An 18,399-nucleotide genomic window follows, 5' to 3' on the forward strand; every position below is an offset into this window, starting at 1 on the left:
TGACTGGATAGATATGTAAAATCTGGCACACGGTTTAGTTCATTTCCCTGATAAATTTAGTAAAAAAGTAGAAAATAATCAAAAAAATAAGGTGAGCTGGCCAAGACAATTCTAAGCCCTGATCCGATAACTACTGTGCTGAGAAAGCTGAAATTAGCAAAACAATCATTTACATATATTTGTCCTTGGTCAACTACTTAATTAAAAAACCCTATCGGGGCTGGGAAGGTGGCTCAGTGGTGGAGCGCTTGCCTTGCATGCCTGAGGCCCTGGGTTCGATTCCTCAGCACCACATAAGCAAAAAGAAAAAAGCCGGAAGTGGCGCTGTGGCTCAAGTGGTAGAGCACTAGCCTTGAGCTGAAGAGCTGAGGGACAGCACCCAGGCCCAGAGTTCAGGCTCCACGACTGGACCCCCCAAAAAAAATAAATAAATAAAAAATAAAAAAACCCTATCAAGAACTCTGTAAAACTTCCTTGAGTTTATAATGAATACATTGTCTTTGTATAAATCAATTCCTGCTTGTATTTGAACCAATGTTATAATTTAATTGATGCCATCTCAAGCAACTCTTCACCCTAGCTAAAGAGCCTGAGTACTCAAAAGCAAATGACTGCCATCATCAAAACTTGGCCATTAACATAGATTTCTTAAGACAGTCATACAAATTTCTTCACTAACATGGCACAGGAAGAGGTCTCCTAGCATAATAGGCACCTCATTAGACATTAAGAAGTAGATTGTTTAGACATTAAGAAGTAGATCCATGAAATTATCCACTTCTACTGATGATAGGTGAGAAGATATTTGTTGATGGTTTTACCCACTCTTTTCTTATTTTAGATGGAAATATGTATTTCTATAAATTAAAATGATGCTTAATACCTGACTTATGTAACTGTAAACCTTCTGCACATCACCTTTACAATAATTTTTTTAAATAAAAGAAAAGAAAATGAAGAAACTTGACATATTCAGATTCAGATAATTACATGTAATTTACCTTCTAACTTGTTTATTGCTTCTCTGTGTGTACCAACTTTGTTTTCATCCAGCACAGAGTGTTTCAATTTTCAGTCTGACAAATTAGTTCAGAAGGGCCTATTAGGTTATCCAAGTCAATCTTTCTCCAGACTAGTGCAGGTATGATAATACATTTTCTTCTTTCATTTTTTCACAGGCTAGCATGGAGCATGTTTCTTACTATTTCTTGAGGGCAAAGAAGATAAAAATCAATAATAAAAGTAGATGCAGGTTTAGGAGGATCTACATCTCAGATAGGGAGGGGGATTTTACTGAGGCATTACTGAGTACTTTTTATGCTGCTGAAAGATAAATGACTTTTTCTTTTTCTAGGAAAAAATAATATTTTATCACTGAGGATAAAGAAGACCTAGAATTTTATCACTGGCATATGTATTTCTCTAGAGAAATAAATCCGCCATGGAATTCTCTTTATCCAGTGACAAATACTTTTAGATAAATTCTTGCTAAGTAAAGACAAGGATAATGGCTAAGGAAGAGCATTTGGCTAAAAAAGCATGTGTGTTTATATGTTGGTACATGTAAGACAGTATAATATGTACACTTTGTATATATCTGTTATGCAAAAAAGAAACTGATCACATTAAGATGAAACATGATGATGGAGTTTTCCCCTGAAGAATATTACAGTTGAAATAATAGGAATGATAATGCTCAGAACTTGTTAAGCTGAACTTTCTTATTTTACAAAAAAATCTTCATTTTTTCGTTTTTGTTTTTTTTCTCAAGGTCACAAAGGTAAATAATGTTTCAGCACTCAACCAGATTTTCTGATTCTACCTAAGTGTTAGTTCTATGCTACTCTGCCTCAATACTATTTTTTCATTTTATCAAGAAGACTGAGCGCTGAATTATGTATGCAATAGCCTGAAGCCTAGACCAGAAGGAGTGAGACTAGAAGAGAGAAAAATGTTGATATCTTTAGTTCAGATGTGCTTTGAGGAGTTTCATCTTCCTCAGAGAATATTCTTTAAGACAGACATGGAGATTAACATCTACTGTTTGCATGCTGATTGTTGTGATGTCACTCATCAGGAATTTTAGTAAAGACAAGTTGGAAGCAAGTGCCTAATTTTAAAATAGAACAATTTCTTATTTTCAAAATATTTTTATTATCATTAAGTAGTTGTACAAAGGATTTGCCATTCATGGAAGTAGCTTATACAGTAGAATACAGTGCATCTTGATCCATGTCACCCTTTCCAACATTTTTTTTAAAAATTTTATTTTCTTATATAGATGCTGTAGAGAACGGTTACAGTTACATCAGTAAGGTGATGATTACATTTCTTGTGGAACATTATTACCCCCTTTTTTGTTTTTCTCTTACTATCCCTACCTCTCCTACCTCCCTCATTCCTCCCTGCCAGAAGTTGTCAAGTTTATTTCCAACATAGTGTCTTGTGGGTATCATTGTTGCAAAGGGTCATCCTGTGTCCTTATTTCCGCATTTTGTTATTCCCCTTCCTCTCTCCAAATTAGATAGTTGTATATAAAAGATACAAGTTACCAAAATCAAATAGAGTGACAACAGGGATATACATAGAAGGGAGAACAATCAAAAGAAACAAACAAAAAAATGAATGTCAATAGACACATGAAGAAGTGCTTAACCTCTCAGGCCATAAAAGAAATGCAAATCAAAACAACATTGAGATTACATCTCACCCCAGTTAGAATGGCTACAATCAAGAACTCTAATAACAGCAGATGCTGGAGGGGTTGTGGCCAAAAGGGAACCTTACTGCGCTGTTGGTGGATGCTGGTGTAAACTTATTCAACCACTCGAAAGCAGTATGGAAGTTCCTAAAAAGACTACACAAGCTCCCTTTTAACCTAGCAATCCCACTTTCAGGCATTTACCCCGATGATCATAAACAAGGCAATACTAAAGCCACAAGCACAACTATGTTTACTGCAGCATTATTTACCATAGCTAAGATATAGAACCAATCCAGATGGCCCTCAGTTTATGAATGGATCAGGAAAATGTGATATCTCTTTCTCGCTATATATATATCTATATATATGAATTCTATGCTTTTATCAGAAATAATGACACCACCTCATTTGTTAGGAATAGAAAGACTTGGAAAAAATCATATTAAGTGAAGTAAACTGGACCCAAAGAAATATAGGTCCCATGGTTTCTGTTATTTGCAATAATTAGTATATGTCTATGATAATCTTATCAGATGAGCAGAGTAGCTCAAAAGCTATGTACATATGACCATATAAAATGATGATAAGTGAAAGAAACCCCAAGATAGGGACACAAGATTGTTTTCTTTGTTTTTTTTAATGTACTATGTGATATTTTTGTTTGTTTCTTTGAATGTTCTTCCCCCTTAAACATTCTTACCCACTTCTCCCAACTCTCCCTTTCCCTTGCTTATCTTAATTTCAGGTTATGTATTGAATCTTTTTTGCAAGTTAGCACAGCAGTTTATATGAACAGAGCATCTTGATTTGATCATCCCTTCAATATCTTCACCCCCTTTTGAACTGTCCTTTACCTTGTTTGATTTATGCAATAAATTCTCACCTACCTTCTTCTCCCTTTCTCTTTCATTCTTTTTTTTTAGTGTGGATTTTTTGTACGTTTTTTATTGTAAAAACACTGTACAGAGGGGTTACAGTTACATGAGCAAGGTAGTGAGTACATTTCCTATAGAGCATTGTAGCCTCCTCCTTTGTTTTTCCCCTACCATCCCTTCCCTCCCACCTCCACACTACTCCCCTCACCAAAGTTGTAAGTTCATTTTCAATATTGTGTCTTGTACATTTCATTGTTCCTATGGGTAAACCCATTGTAAGCATTTTGTTTTTTCCCTTCCCCTCCCTGAATTAGAGAAGTGTATATACAAGATGCAGGGCCCTGACATCAATCACAGTGAAAACAGGGGTTATACTGTCCAGGAAGAACATACAAAGAAACAAAAAAAATCACATGGTACATTATAAATACATTAGAAACAAGAGCAAGAAAGAAAAAAAGAAATATTTGTGTCCCTATCTTGGGGTTCATTTAGCTTAACATCATCTTATATGGCCATATGTACATAGCTTTTGACCTTTTCTACTTGTTCTACACATGTACTAGTTATTGCAAATAAGGGAAACCATGGGACTTATGTTTTTTTGGGCCTGGTTTACTTCACTTAATATAATTTTTTCCAAGTCTTTCCATTTCCTAATAAATGGGGCGATGTCATACTTTCTGACAGATGCTGGAGGGGATGTGGCTATAAGGGAACCCTACTGCATTGTTGGTGGAAGTGTAAACTTATTTAACCACTTTGGAAAGCAGTATGGAGGTTCCTCAAAAGACTCTACATGAGCTCCCCTATGACCAAGCAATTCCACTTTTGGGCATTTACCCAAATGATCGCAAGCAAGGCCATACTAAGGCTATCAGCATTATCGCAGCATTATTTTCCATAGCTAAGATACCCCTCAGTAGATGAATGGATCAAGAAAATGTGATACATATATATATATATATATGATGAAATTCTATGCCTCCATCAGAAATAATACCCTCTTTCATTCTTTGATCCCTTTCTTCTTGGCACTACATTCTCTTGCAAGTACTCATTTCTGGTAATTATTAATTGATGAGCTTTTATAAATATGAGTAAACATACTGGATGGTAAGCAAAGGGTTACAAATGAATTAACTGAAGTATAATAGACTATGGAGAGCACAAAGAGTAGTATTTCTTTTTAAAAATGAAGTCAAAGTCCAATTTCTTTATATACATATATATATGTATATATATATATATATATATATATAGTGAAAATACCTTTCAGAGGTGTTAAAATTACATGAGCAAGGTAATGAGTACATCTCTTATCAAACATTGTTGCCTCCTCCTTTGTTTCTCCTTCCCATCCCTTCCCATCTCCCCTTCCCCGCCTCTCCTCACCCCCTCCATCCCCTCCCCCACTGGGCCAAAGTTGTAAAGTTTGTTTTTCGAAATAACATCTTGTATATCTTATTTATGCAATGGGTCCACCTGTATCCCTATTTAAACAATTTGTTTTTTCTCCTCCCCTCCCCAAATTATACCAACATCAAATACAGTGAAAACAGGGCTTATACCGTGGGGGAGGGACAAACAAAGCAACAAAGAAATCATCTTATAATTATGTTAGAAACAATCGCAAGAAAGAAAAACCATTTGAGTCTTTAGCTTGGGGTTCATTTCACCTAACATCAACTTATCTGACTGTTTCTGCTTGACTCAGATATATATTAGTTATTGCAAATAAGGGAAACCATGGGACCTATATTTCTTTGGGCCTGGCTTACTTCACTTAATATAATTTTTTCCAAGTCTTTCCATTTCCTAACAAATGGGGCAATGTCATAGAATGGCATAGAATTCCATTGTGTATATATACCACATATTTTTTTATCCATTCATCTACTGAGGGGCATCTGGGTGGGTTCCATATCTTAGCTATGGTAAATAATGCTGTAATAATCATAGTTGTGCTGGTAGTTTTAGTATAGCCTTGTTTGTGATTGTTTGAATAAATGCCCAAAAGTGGGATTGCTGGGTCATAAGGGAGCTCTATCTGGAGTCTTTTGAGGAACCTCCATACTACTTTCCAAAGTTGTTGAACAAGTTACACTCCCACCAACAATGCAGTAGGGTTCCCTTATGGCCACATCCCCTCCAGCATCTGTTAAAGCAAGATGAGCCTGGAATGATATATGCCATGCCCTAATGACAAACAACTATCAACCAAGAATACTGTACCCAGCTAAACTCTCTTTAATAACCGAAGGGCAAATAAAAACCTTCCATAACAAAGAAAAACTGAAACAATATATCTCCACCAAACCAGCCCTTCAAAAGATACTTAAAGATGTCCTACACATAGAAAACCAACTAGACCACAATAAAGACCAAGAACCCTCATCCAAACTGAGAATCCAAGAACCATAGGAAGAACCAAGCTGTCACAGCCCCCAAGAAGGTGGATAACATGGCAGGAACTACCAAACACCTCTCAGTCCTAACTCTCAACATTAATGGACTTAACTCTTCAATTAAGTGACATAGACTGTCTAGATGGATTAAAAAGCAAAATCCTTCTATCTGCTGCCTTCAGGAGTCACACATTGCCCATAAAAACAAACATATTTTGAAAGTGAAAGGCTGGAACAAAATCTTCCAAGCAAACGCCCCCAAAACAGGTGCAAGTTGCAATCCTAATGTCAGATAAAATAGACTTCAAATTAAAATTAGTGAGAAGAGATAAAGAAGGTCGTTACATACCAATTAAGGGATCTCTCCTTCAGGGGGATATTACAATTCTAAATATCTATTCACCAAACAATGGAGCACCCAAATTTATCCAAGCAACATTACTTTCCCTGAAATCTCACAAAAATCCAAAGACATTAATTGTTGCGGACTTTAGCATACCACTTTCCCCACTAGATAGATCAACTCAGCAAAAACTCAACAGAGAAACTGCAGATCTAAACAACTGCATAGATCAACTAGATTTAACAGACATCTACAGAATATTGCTCCCATCAGCATCAGAATACACGTTTTTCTCAGCAGAACATGGAACTCTTTTTCCAAAATAAACCACATTTTAGGTCACAAAGCAAACTTGTCCAAATTCAGAAACAGTGAAGTTATATCTTGCATTCTCTCAGACCACAAGGAATAGAATTAGAACTCAACAACAAAAGCCACCAAAGAAAGTCCAGTAATACATGGAGGCTGAACAACACACTGTTGAACCACCATTGGGTTATGGAACAGATTATGAAAGGAAATTAAAATGTTCATGATATTCAACAAAAATGAGCACACAAATTACCAGCTCCTCTGGGACACAGCAAAGGCAGTACTGAGAAGCAAGTTTATAGCTCTGAGTTGCTACATCAACAAATTGGAGAGATCTGAAACCAACAATTTAATGGGACATCTGAACCTCTTGAAAAAGAGCAGAAAGATAAACTCCAATCTAGCAGACAGAAAGAAATAATTAAAATTAAATCAGAATTAGACGAATTAGAATCCAAAAGAACCATAGAAAGAATCAACAAAACAGAGTTGGTTCTCCAACTCTGTGTCTCTAAGTGTGTGTAGATGTAATGGAAAGCTGGATTCTGCATCTTGAGTAACAGGATTGTTTGAAGATTGAGCACACTTATGATGCATCCAAGACTTCAAAATTGCCCTTTATGACATTTGTTCTTCTATCAAAAGTCTCCTATCAGTCAGTTCCTATATACCTATAATTGGGAATAAAATTTTCAAATACAGAGTATAAAATATGGCACTTCCTAACATTACTGTGAGAGCAATAACTGCCTCATGAGCACTTGGTACTTTCTGAGAATGTGTATGTTCTATTTCCAAGACAAGACATGAAGTCTTAGAGAAATGAAGTTACTCACTTTAATTATCCTCTTAATAATGATAGAGGAGTTGTAAAATTGGGGGATTTTGACATTAAAATCTAGAACTTCAAGCTTCACATTTTAGTGTCCATGCACATGTGTATAGATGTTGTATAATGATTAGAAGTGGTAAGATCATGGAAAGAGTTTGATCTGGAGATGATCTGGAGATCACAGCATCTTACCTGTGAAGAGGGTTTTATTTTTCTTGCTCCTGAATTCAAAGAGCAAAAATATTGAAATATTTGGATAATCAGACAGAAAATCTGGTTTATACAGTTAACACTGCATTGTTGTTATCCTTTAAAATAATGGGCAGGATACTCCATGCTAAATGGAATTTTATTGCTTAAAGTTTTACTATTTTTTTTGTCAGTCATGGGGCCTGAACTCTGGGTCTGGGCACTGCCCCTCAGCTTTTCAGTTCAAGGCTATCCCTCTACCACTTGAGCCACAGCACCAACTCTGGCTTCTTCTGCTTATGTGGTGCTGAGGAATAGAACCCAGGGCCTCATGCATGCAAGGCAAGCACTCTACCACTGAACCACCTTCCCAGTAATTTTTAAAGAAAAATATACAGAGGAATGGGACTGTAAAATACTGTCATGTAAAGTGTTACATAAATAAGTACCAAGTGAAAAATCTTTACATTTCTGTAATTTATGATCTTTTTTTTACCATCTTTGACAAAATTACTTGACAAAATAAGATAACATTCTAAAGTAACATCATTTTGAAAAAGCAAGGTGAAAATGGAGCAGATGTCATTTATGAAAATGAAAAATAGAAAGGGTTCTATTTATCAGCATATGAAAAGTTTAAAACAATTTTGCCTTATGAAGAGATAATCATTAAATGATTATAAAATTACTAATGAGTAGGTATAACAATTAAATTTATTGAAGTTGTCTGAGTGATATCTATAAAGTAAAATATTAATTATTTACTAATATAATGTAGTTTTCACAAAAGATATTTTCTATTTTTATAATTTGCTTTATATTAAACTGCACTTAAAATCTCAGTCAATTTATTCTGTGTATCTTATCATAATGGAGGATGTCAACTGTCTGGGTATAATAGAGGAGGTTTGACTTATTTTTAGCTTCTAACTTGATAACAGAGAATTCAGAATTAATTATCAATCCAGCTTGAAGAAAAGGATTTTAAATTGTTATTTCCCAATATATTTATTCTAAAATATTTTTTCTATTCTCTTTCTCACACAGAATGCATTTCCTGCTTCTGTTACCAGTGAGAGTTTAACGAAGGTTGAGAGAAATACCTGAGTTTCCTAATTCTTGCCCATAAAATTAAAAAAAAAGCCTAGCTATGAACCAAAATACATCATTTATAGTTGGATTTCTGGGTGGGGTTCATTTCATCACTATTCATCACATTTCTTTCTTTCTTTTTTCTTTTTTTGTCAGTCATGGGGCTTGAACTCTGGGCCTGGGCGCTGTCCCTCAGCTCTTCAGCTCTAGGTGAGCGCTCTACCACTTGAGTGGTATTATTGGACATAGTGGTTTATTAGACATAGTGGTTTATTGGACATAGGAGTCTCACTGTCTTTCCCGGGCTGGCTTTCAACCGCGATCTTCAGATCTCAGCCTCCTGAGTAGCTAGGATTACAGGCGTGAGCTACTGGCGCCCGGCTTATTCTTCACCTTTCATTGCATCTGTCTTTCCCCCCTTCTGTTATACAACATGGTGCATCTCTTTAATTACTTGCATCCCTTGATATATCACAGGCTTCTGAGCCAAGCCAGAATCAGAAACATGGGCATGTCTCAAAGTAAATACAAACAAATTCTATTGTTTTGTTTTACAGAAAAGGCTCTCAGGGTTCAAGTGCATCTGCTATAAAATGAGTGCAATTGCCATCCAAAATTTCAAGCCTAGGTTTCCCACCTCATAGCTACTTTTGTATACTTCCAGAATCCTTCTTACATAGTCCTTCTGATTTGCTCTGTAGCCATTTTCTGTGATTCACAAGAACACCAGTTCTAGAGGATTCTCATTTGTGTCTCTATTGGTTTCCTTCAAGTCCATTTATGTTTTAATGTGCATACGTTAGTTTTACAAAGAGGTTTCATTGGCTTTTTATATAAATATATATTTATATATTTATATAAAAAATATAAATATATATCCTCTCTATTGTTCTCTCACTCACATTGCCTTCTTCTTAAGTTAATTTCGGTGGGTTTCATTGTTATATTTCAAATATATGTATAACCTATTTTGATCGTGTTCAACTCCATCCCATATCATGATATTTCACCTATCCCTTGTACTGACATTCAAACAAAATCTGTTATACATTCTTGTCATTCATTTTTAAGGTATAGATTGTAAAAGACAATGTGCAATATTTGTCTTTCTCATTCTCACTTACTTTGTTGCTATCTAACATAACACATAATTGAAAGCTGGACGCTGGTGGCTCACGCCTGTAATCCTAGCTACTCAGGAGGCTGAGATCTGAGGATCATGGTTCAAAACCAGCCCAGGCAGGAAAGTTTGTGAGACTCTTATCTCCAATAAACCACTCAGAAAACTGGAAGTGTCACTGTGGCTCAGGTGGTAGAGCACTAACCCTAAGCTGAAGAGCTGAGGGACAGCTTCCAGGTCCAGAGTTCAAGCCCCACAACTGACAAAACAAAACAAAACAAAAATACATAATTGCATAATTGTATATTTATGGCTGAGTAGTATTCCATTGTGTGTGTGTGTGTGTGTGTGTGTGTGTGTGTGTGTGTGTGTGTGTGTGTGTGGGCATATTTTCTTTATGTTTTGCAAGTTGGACAACACTCACAGGCACTTTGTTATTCACCGTTTGTGGAAGTATATTTAACCATTATAAAACAAAAACAAAAACATCTGCTTTACAAGATGCAGGGCACCAGAATCAAATACAGTGAAAGAGAAAAAAACAAAATGCTTAAACAGGGATACAGGTTGACCCACTGTACAATGAGATATACAAGACACTATGTTGAAAATGAATTTTATGACTTGTAGGAGGGAGGGAGGAGTTGGGGAGGAAGGAAGGAAAGAGATGGTAGGACAAAAACAAAAGAGGAGGTAACAAAGCTCTATAGGAAATGTACTCATTACCTTACTCATGTAACTGTAACCCCTCTGTACACTATTTTTACAATAAATAAACTTGTTTAAAAATCTGCTTTATAATTTATATAAAATTAGCTATCTCTGGGGGAACACCTACTATTTTCAGCCTGGAAAATATATCTAATTTTGATTTATGTAATTGCAAAAGAATGATGTTTTAGAGGAGTTGTGGGGGGGAGGGATCGTAGGAAAGTAAATGAAGGAGTGGGTAACAATGTTCGACAAGAAATGGACTCCTTACCTTACATATATAACTGTAACCCCTCTGGACAGCACCTTGACAGCAAGAGAAAATATAATAAAAATGATGTTTCAGTTTGTACTATTGCTCATTCTTTTGTACTTACCTGAATAAAGACTAAGAACTTTTAAGGAATTCATTTAATTGAATCACTTCCTGCCATTGGTTTGCTTTAGTAACAATTAACACCAAGCATTGGAGATCTCATGCACCCATGACAAACTTCAAGACCTAGATATTAATAGTCTGGATTTACTCCTCTCTCCTGAAAATAGAGATAATGATTGCACCCAGGCCTTTTCAGGGATGGTGGGATATATTGATAAAAACTATCCTGTTGTACAAACAGTGCATAGGAGAAGCACTGAGAAATACAGGGGTACTTTGTGAGAGTCCAGTTGAAGCAAGGGACTTGGGTAAGAGGACCCCAAGAAGTGACCTTAGTCTCCATGAAAAAACAAAGACAACTTAGAACGCAGATATCCAGACAGACACATTCCAGAGCCTGCTGCAACTGGCCACCGTATCCTAAGATAGAGAAGAAACTCCATGTTTTCCTGGTCCAAACTCCAAGAGATCCTGCAGAGAGCGCCTGCTCTACACCTGCAGACACTGACACTGCTCTACACCCAGACCCAGACCCCAACCCCAACCCAGACCCAGACCCAGAAGAGTCTGTCCGTGTACATGGACAGACCTGCCTGCGACAACCTGGCAGTCCAGACCAGGACAGGAAGGATGAGGACACTGCTCTGACTCCTCCACGCCAATCAATGCCAGGTGCCCAGCACGGTGGACGCCCAGTGGGCTGAGGCCCCTCTGCTGAAGATGAAGCTGTGCTCTGACAGCAGCTGAAGAATCTGCTCGTGAAGAAGCTGCCTCACACGCAGATCCCTGAATCTCCAACTGGAAGAGCAATCACTGTGGTGGACCCACGTGAATCTCCCAGTGGATCTGTTCCACAGCCGGTGAGACAGCCCCAACCCCACCAGGGACATCGTCTGAAGAGGTACAAACAAGACTTGTGCTTTCTTCTTGTGCAGTTCTCCGTCTTGTTGTGCGTCTGTCCCATGCCATACCATGAACACACCCATTCCATTGGCGTCAGACAATGAAGAACGAGCGCAGGGGTGCAGTCGATGTGGCTTTCGATGTGCCTCTGCCGAGCACAGCCTTCACCTGCGGCCCAGAAAAAGAGCCACCACACAGGGCAGCCGATCTGCACGGGGAGAATTTTAGGTCCAGAACATTCAAGACAGATGCTCGTGCATCTGTGTCAGAGGGTGAAGAGCTACGACTCGGTGCAACCAACCTGAATCTGAACATAGGCTCTGTTCCACCAGAGGAAGAAGAGAAAAAGCCATTCCATGGGAAAGCACTTTGGCATCAGGAGATGTCTCTGACCACGGCGTGTGAAGAGAATCCTCTTCTTCCAGTCTGAAAAGGCAGTCCATATTCCAGTTGACCTCAATCTCTAAAGTTTCCCAGGGCACTCAGCGCAAATAGGACGCCAATCTATGGCTGGCCTCGCAGCTCTAGAGCTCTCACAGGCTCTACAGCCTTTGTCTGATATTGACCCACAGAAGAGAACTTAGCTCCAGCAGATTTTAGACTGGAAGCACAACTTTGGATGTGGAGATAGAAACTTAGAAATTCCTGTGCTCCCCGGAACACCAGCTCAAGCACTTAAGAGAAATTTTTCCCCTCCCCTTGGAAGTTATTTGCTGTTTTGTTTCTTTCTCTCTGTTCTTTCTGTATGAAATTTTAACTATTGATTTTAGAAAAAGGTTACTGTTTATTAAAATATAAAAACAATATATTTAAAGAATGAATTTAATATGATATGCCTCAACCATAGTCATGTATTGAAACTTAGTGAAGACTACAATGCAAAATTCTTAACAATACATAAATTGGTCATAAACCAAGCTCCTATGTGATCACGAGTATACCCTTTTGTTGCTAATTGGAAGTTCTTTGAATGTTCTTTTTCCGTCTTTTTTGTTATTTTAATTTTGTGAGAAATAGTAGAAGGGTTTAGATTTAGGGCTGTCCTTGCTAGTCAGGAACCACTTGGCCCAGGTCCTAGCCCTTTTTGTTTTAATTATTTCTGGATAGAGTCTCATGTTTTGCCCAGGCTGGATCTAAACTACAATACTGCCTACCTATACCTTCCAAATTAGCTGAGATTATGGATGTGCAACCACAATGCCCAGATTGTTGAACTGTGATCTCATTAATTTTTCCCAGATGGCTTTTCAGTCCCTTCAATTTCTATCAACTAAATAGCTGTGCTTATGGTGAGCAACACAGGGCCCAGCCCTAAATTTTCTTGCTGAATTATTTCAATGATAATTAAAACAAACCATGAAAGAGTCAACTATTTACATGAAAACTGTGCATAAAGACATATAATTTCCTCTTTTAAATACGATTAACTGGTTATGTACGTTTATAAGCTGAGTATTTCTAGGAAAATTAAATGTAAAAGTTGTATGAGTGCTTTCTTTTGAACTTTAAGCTAAATATCTTGAGCAGAAATTCCTTTGTTTTTTTGTTTCTATCTGATTATGTAAACGTTTTGGCTCATTTTGTTACTTCGAATTCATATTATTCCATTAACTTTAAATAAAATTGCAGGAGTGTGTGTGTGTGTGTGTGTGTGTGTGTGTGTGTGTGTGTGTGTGTGTGTATGTGTATGTGTGTGTGCTGGTCCAGGGGCTTGAATTTAGGGCTTGTCCACTTCCCTGATCTTTTGTTCTCGAGGCTGTCCTTCTACAACCTGAGCTACAGCTCCACTTCCACTTTTTATATCTGCACTAAAGATGTGGTCTTTGGGAGAACTCTGTATTATTGAGCCCAATTTCAAATCCCTTTATTGAGACAAAATGAGGTCTATAAAGAGAAATTTCTATTTGCTAAACATCACTTGTCATTAGTGTTGATATTCCTCTTTTGCATATATGGTGTAGTTGACAATGTAAAAATAGTGGTATTTCTATCGGAACAATCACAATATCTGTCTTTTACTGCAGTGACTGTCTTCCAAGTTATTATTGATGCTTCTGACCATTTCTTTTATTAGTAAAGCCACTTGGCTTGAATCCTCCAGCAGATGGCTTACATATGAGTAACCCATTACCATCTTTATATTTTTCAGTGCTTGACATGCCACAAGTTAACAGTCTGTGTTATTTTTTGCCAAGTTTCAGTCATTCATTTTGTCAGTTCATGCTGTTTATTATCCTTTGTATATAGTTAACACATAATAGACTTTTATTGATGAAAACAATATATATTATCTTTACAGAGAAGAAAAAAACATCGTTTGTAAGAAGGCTAACAAATTCTCCATGATTATTTCCAAAAGGCTGACCAGAAACAAACCCTTTCTGTTAGCAGACATAATTGATGCAGAGAGCAGTGGGGTAGGCAGCCAACATTTCCTGATGCTGTTTCCATTTTACTTCTAAATTCATGTGCATTTTAGGGAAATTAAATCTCTTCCATTTTGTCTTAGTTTTCACATATAAAAGAACCTTGAATGATAAAATTGTGCTGCTAATATTTGCTAATGAGGACAATATTTTGTGTGTGCTTCGAAAAGGACAAATACAAAGAATACTAAGTGTTTTTTTAATAGATGATCTGAAATAAAAATGACATGGAAACAAGTCACATAAGCATACAAAAATAAAACTTAAGGAGAAATGCTGCCATTAAAAAACCTTAGTCAAAGGAAGTCATCCAATATATTTATTTTAAGACTATTAATAATGAGAAACAGAAGACTTGGGCCTAATGTTGAGCAAGTTATATAGCTTTTACGAGGTTCTGTTTTTCTTCATAATGTTTGTACTACCTAATTTATAAGCTTGAAGTCAGAATCACTAACTGTTTCTGGAACTTCCTTAATGGGGCAAAGGGAATCTCCCGCCATCGTAATTATGAAAACTGTAACCTGGATGAATCTGAACCTAAAAATCATGACAGAGACTAGCAGATGTCTTATCTTTATACTAAAATATTGAAAGAATATCCAGGTGAATTTTGATACTAGGCAAATTTGAAAAACATTAAAATGATTGTTTAGATTTTTTTACACAGGAAGGAAATAGCAGGGGTTTAAAACAGGACTAAATTTTAGCCAGAATTTATTAGACGTTATAACATTAAAATGTGTATGATCAGCCTTATAAATGCTATCCCTTGCAGCAAATCCTTGATCTCACTCTCCAAGTGCTTCTGCTTCTTACTTTAATAAAAAATTGCAATGGGTAACAAAGTCAGTCACTTGCAGGATTCAAGAGAAGTTTTTCTATATGAACCAGTTGCCTCTCTCACATAAGGTGCTAGGTAGAATATCATGATCCCAAATCAAGACAAAAGTTTAATAAAACCCACAGAAGTTTCTCCAAAATCCTTGGAGCAAGATTGCATGTGGTTGCTGAGTATAAAGGTCAGAAATAGATGAATACACCATAGCAAATGTTACTATACTTTCAGTGATTTTATTTGCCTAAAATGTTTGTTTTTCCCTCCAACTACAATATGTATTTCAAAGGAAAGTTGGTAGTTATTAGTTAAAAGTAATATGTATTAGTTATAAACAAACTCATACAGAAAAAATAAGAATGAAATAAATGTAGATAAGAAATTATGGAGCATTGTTACCCCCTCCTTTGTTTTCCCCCTACTAACTCTTCCTTCCCATCTCCCTCCTTGCCCCCAAAGTTGTAAAGTTTGTTTTCAACAATGCTCAATAGGAAATGTACTCATTACCTTACTCATGTAACTGTAATCCCTCTATACAGTATCATTATAATAATAAAATTTTAAAACATTATGGAGCCTTCAGTGCAGACAACATGCATAGTGGCAGCTCAAAATAGACCCTGAGTAAAGAAGAGAAGGGGGTGAGCTAAAGAGAGAATGAGGTAAGGAACAGAGAAGCAGGGAGGCACATACACACGTGCGTACACACACACACACACACACACACACACACACACACACACACATGAGAGACACATAGGGAAGGAAGGTATGTGAGTGCAGAAATTTGCATACAAACACTCATAAGACAGAACAAGGCATTTGAATGCTATAATACAGAGAATATGGAAAGACAAAATGTGATTTTGAGAAATTTCAGGAAAAGCAGCAAAGCTATTCAGAGGAATATTAAATAAATTAAAAAGCTTTTGAAAATGTGCTACAACATGATGGCATAAGTATTCAAGATATACATGTGCATTTATGCTAGGATTTCTTAATTTCAGGGGTTTCAGGAAATGGATCTAAACATATGCAACGCATGGACAAAACCAAGCACATAACAAGCTCTAGAGATGTTGTCATGAAAGGATTCCATTGTGAGTACTGGACAATGTTGGATTGCAGAGCAATTAAAGAAGGAATGAGATGAAAACTGTGTTCAAAAAGTATTATTTTTCGTAACATATGGTCCATAGAAATGACAGCACATCATAGGTTTAGACAGGATTTAAAGTCTGCTTATGTCACTTACATTTGGGTAAAATGGGAGCCTGCTTACAGTCACCAGGGAGAATAATATGCGTGGAAACTATTGCCAATAGGGCCTTTAGTAAATTTCTTCCACCATGTACATGGATGGGTTCAAGGGCCAAGAGGAAATGAGATTGAACCATCAATACAAATGTTAAAGCTCACTTCTTAAGTGAGTATGCCAACCAGTGGAGAATTTTAAGCTAACAGTTCAATCTGCCTTTTGTGTATATGTAGCACAATTAAGTTTCTTTTCCAAACTAATTACCTTTACTTTAATTTGTAACTAAAGAAAATAAAGTTGATAACATACGAAGTAGAGATGATCCAGGTGGCTATACAACTGTCTGACTACTGAATTAGTTTCTGTTTTTAAAAGTTTTTCTTGTAAATGTTATGTACAGAGGAGTTATAGTTACATAAGTAGGTTGAGTACATTTCTTTTTGAACAGTGTTACCTCCTCCCTCACAGTCTCTCACTTCACCCCATCTCAACCCACTTCCCCTCCCCACAAGTTGTAAAGTTCATTTCCAACATAATGTCTAGTGAGTATCCCTGTTGAATTGATAGAGAAACTTAACACCGATGAATTTTACCTCTACTCTTAAATAAACCTAGACTAATGATTGTCACAATATAAAGTTGTTAACTGCAAAATCTGGTTTCTGGTGTGTGTGTGTGTGTGTGTGTGTGTGTGTGTGTGTGTGTGTGTGTGTGTGTGTGTGTGTGTGTGTTGGTGATTTCCTTTATGTTTGAATTGAAGTTTTCTACATTTAAGTGATTTGTATTCCTTGTAATTCAGTAGCTATATGAATGTGGTATGTGAGTGTCAGATACAGTTTATATTACTGGTGAAATCCATGTTTATTCACAAATATGATTGAGATAACTCAAGAAAGTAATCCCTGTCCTATATTGAAATTGAGTAATAATTCAACAGGGTTTCTTGCTTCTGCGTTCACATAATTTCTAGCAGTCTTTTTACTGCTCATAGTTAGTCTCATAATTTGGACATATGATTACATGTTCCTTGAAGTATATCTTTTTTTCTACATGGGCTAACAGAAAATTGTTTCAGTTTCCAATTTTTGTGAAACCACAGATATGGCTGGAAAGTCCATTTTCAAAGGAAAATTGCTCAAAATCTACTCATTTTTGTACTACTATTTCACTATATTTTTGTTGACAGTAATCCCAGTTATCTATTCCAGGACTTTGCTATGATTCTCTTCCCAATATCAATAAACATTATCATCACAGATTTTGCTTTTTGACTAAAGACAATGTAAGGATTTTCACATATTAAAGTTTGATTTCTCAATATAATTACTGAAAGGCAGTTCTCTATGGATCATTCACATTTCCAAATGTCTTGCAAGTCATGGCATTGATTAACTTTGTATTGGACTCTCTTTTCAAGGATGTTTGGATAGCAAACAGTTTGGGGAAAGAGATAAATCTCCCTCTGGGGGAAAAAAAGCACACTTTTTTGCAGTGTAATAATTACAATGTCTTTTATATCATGACAAAGGTCACACAAGCTCATAGAGTGTTATAACAGGTTCTCTTAGCTCTGTGTTCTTCTATAATTAAATTTTCTATATGTGCCATCACATTGCTCTTTGTGAATTGGAGTTCAGAGACCTAGTTCAAATGCTGTTACTGTGCGAGGCAGTACTTGAGGTGAGTAATAAAAATTGTTTCCCAGGAGGCCATGTTTTCTGTCAGCATCCATGAAATAGCTAAATTAGTACAGACTAAGTTATTAGCTTGCAAAAGACTAAATGCTCAGAGTCAAGAAATTTTGGACGTGAACAAGCCTTCAAGATACCATCTTGTTTATTCTATTTCCTTACTAGTTCAACATTGACATAGACTGCTGTCATTTCTGCTGAAAGCATTTATACTTTAGTACAATGAAGTCCAATTTCTTCAGCACTGTTCATGAAATCTCCATCTTTGATAACATGAAGTGAATCTAGGGTTCTTGGAACAACTCTTAATTTTCTTTG

This window comes from Dipodomys spectabilis, unplaced genomic scaffold (assembly GCF_019054845.1).
Source record: "Dipodomys spectabilis isolate Male_0828 unplaced genomic scaffold, ASM1905484v1 ptg000032l, whole genome shotgun sequence".
Classification (NCBI taxonomy): domain Eukaryota; kingdom Metazoa; phylum Chordata; class Mammalia; order Rodentia; family Heteromyidae; genus Dipodomys; species Dipodomys spectabilis.